Consider the following 2,500-nt stretch of genomic DNA (forward strand, 5'->3'; position numbering starts at 1 on the left):
GAAGCCGCGGCCAGGATCGGGCCCCTGGAAGTCTGACTAAAAATTTTCACCGACCCCAAAAACGGTTAGGGGGGGCCTCATAAAGCCTCCGGAGCGGAAAAAAAAAAAACGGAAAAAAGGATCGGGCCCACCCGAGGCAGGGGAGTCAGTAAGGGAAAGGGGACGAGGCGGCCCGGAGCCGGGTGCCCGGAGCCGGGTGCCGGCGGCCAGGATCGGGCCCCTGGAAGTCTGAAAAATTTTTTTCACCGACCCCCAAAGTGGTATTGGGGGGGGCTCATAAAGCCTCCGGAGCGAAAAAAAAAAAAACGGAAAAAAGGATCGGGCCCACCCGAGGCAGGGGAGTCAGTAAGGGAAAGGGGACGAGGCGGCCCGGAGCCGGGTGCCCGGAGCCGGGTGCCCGCGGCCAGGATCGGGCCCCTGGAAGTCTGAAAAAAAATTTTTCACCGACCCCCAAAGTGGTGTTGGGGGGGGCTCACGAAGCCTCCGGAGCGGGAAAAAAAAAACGGAAAAAAGGATCGGGCCCACCCGAGGCAGCGGAGTCAGTAAGGGAAAGGGGACGAGGCGGCCCGGAGCCGGGTGCCCGGAGCCGGGTGCCCGCGGCCAGGATCGGGCCCCTGGAAGTCTGAAAAAAAAATTTTCACCGACCCCCAAAGGGGTGTTGGGGGGGGCTCATGAAGCCTCCGGAGCGAAAAAAAAAAAACGGAAAAAAGGATCGGGCCCACCCGAGGCAGGGGAGTCAGTAAGGGAAAGGGGACGAGGCGGACCGGAGCCGAGTGCCTACGGCCATACCGGACGGAAGGCCCCCGATCCCGTCCGATCTCGGAAGGTAAACCGTCCCGGGCCTGGCTAGTACTTGGATGGGTGACCGCCTGGGAATCCCAGGTGCCGTAGGCAGCTTTTCCCGCTGCGAGCCAGCTCTCTCCTTTTCTGGGGAACAAGGGCAGGGTCGCCCTGCCAGGGGCCCTGGGGCTTAAGTCCCTGCCGGCCACCAGGTCAACCCGGAGCCTGCCCCTCTGCGGCCAGCAGGTCAACCCCATACCGGCAGGGGGTTGACCTGGTGGCCGGGAAGCAGAGCGGCCAGCAGGTCAACCCCATACATTCAGCGGGTTGACCTGGTGGACGGGAAGGAAAGCGGCCAGCAGGTCAACCCCATACTTTCAGCGGGTTGACCTGGTGGCCGGGAAGGAAAGCGGCCAGCAGGTCAACCCCATACATTCAGCGGGTTGACCTGGTGGCCGGGAAGGAAAGCGGCCAGCAGGTCAACCCCATACATTCAGCGGGTTGACCTGGTGGCCGGGAAGGAAAGCGGCCAGCAGGTCAACCCCATACATTCAGCGGGTTGACCTGGTGGCCGGGAAGGAAAGCGGCCAGCAGGTCAACCCCATACATTCAGCGGGTTGACCTGGTGGCCGGGAAGGAAAGCGGCCACCAGGTCAACCCCATACAGGCAGCGGGTTGACCTGGTGGCCCGAAAGCAAACCGGCCACCAGGTCAACCCGGAGCCTGCCCCCGCGGGCAGGGGCCAAGCGGACCCCCCTCCGCCCGGGCTTGCCCTGCTCCGAGCCGGGGCTTAATCCCCGTCCGGCCACCAGGTCAACCCGGAGCCTGCCCCTCTGCGGCCAGCAGGTCAACCCCATGCCGGCAGCGGGTTGACCTGGTGGCCGGGAAGGAAAGCGGCCACCAGGTCAACCCCATACTTTCAGCGGGTTGACCTGGTGGCCGGGAAGGAAAGCGGCCACCAGGTCAACCCCATACTTTCAGCGGGTTGACCTGGTGGCCGGGAAGGAAAGCGGCCAGCAGGTCAACCCCATACATTCAGCGGGTTGACCTGGTGGCCGGGAAGGAAAGCGGCCAGCAGGTCAACCCCATACATTCAGCGGGTTGACCTGGTGGCCGGGAAGGAAAGCGGCCAGCAGGTCAACCCCATACATTCAGCGGGTTGACCTGGTGGCCGGGAAGAAAAGCGGCCAGCAGGTCAACCCCATACATTCAGCGGGTTGACCTGGTGGCCGGGAAGGAAAGCGGCCAGCAGGTCAACCCCATACATTCAGCGGGTTGACCTGGTGGCCGGGAAGGAAAGCGGCCACCAGGTCAACCCCATACAGGCAGCGGGTTGACCTGGTGGCCCGAAAGCAAACCGGCCACCAGGTCAACCCGGAGCCTGCCCCCGCGGGCAGGGGCCGGCATACCCCCGTCCGTCCGGGGTCGCCCTGCCCCGGGCTCCGGGCTTAAGTCCCGAGCGGCCACCAGGTCAACCCGGAGCCTGCCCCCGCGGGCAGGGGCCGGCGGACCCCCGTCCGTCCGGGGTCGCCCTGCCCCGGGCTCCGGGCTTATTCCCCGTCCGGCCACCAGGTCAACCCGGAGCCTGCCCCCGCGGGCAGGGGCCAGGCGGAGCCCCGTCCGTCCGGGGTCGCCCTGCCCCGGGCTCCGGGCTTAATTCCCGTCCGGCCACCAGGTCAACCCGGAGCCTGCCCCCGCGGGCAGGGGCCAGGCGGACCCC

At 65.9% G+C, this 2,500-nt stretch overlaps 1 non-coding gene across 1 annotated transcript; it reads left to right on the top strand.

Moving 5' to 3' along the window:
- Positions 1-775: 775 nt before the first annotated feature.
- Positions 776-894, top strand: LOC141979766 (5S ribosomal RNA). The gene has a single exon (XR_012637158.1). It is a non-coding gene; the product is annotated as a 5S ribosomal RNA (ribosomal RNA).
- Positions 895-2,500: the final 1,606 nt, after the last annotated feature.

Source organism: Natator depressus, chromosome 28 (assembly GCF_965152275.1).
Source record: "Natator depressus isolate rNatDep1 chromosome 28, rNatDep2.hap1, whole genome shotgun sequence".
NCBI classification, from domain to species: domain Eukaryota; kingdom Metazoa; phylum Chordata; order Testudines; family Cheloniidae; genus Natator; species Natator depressus.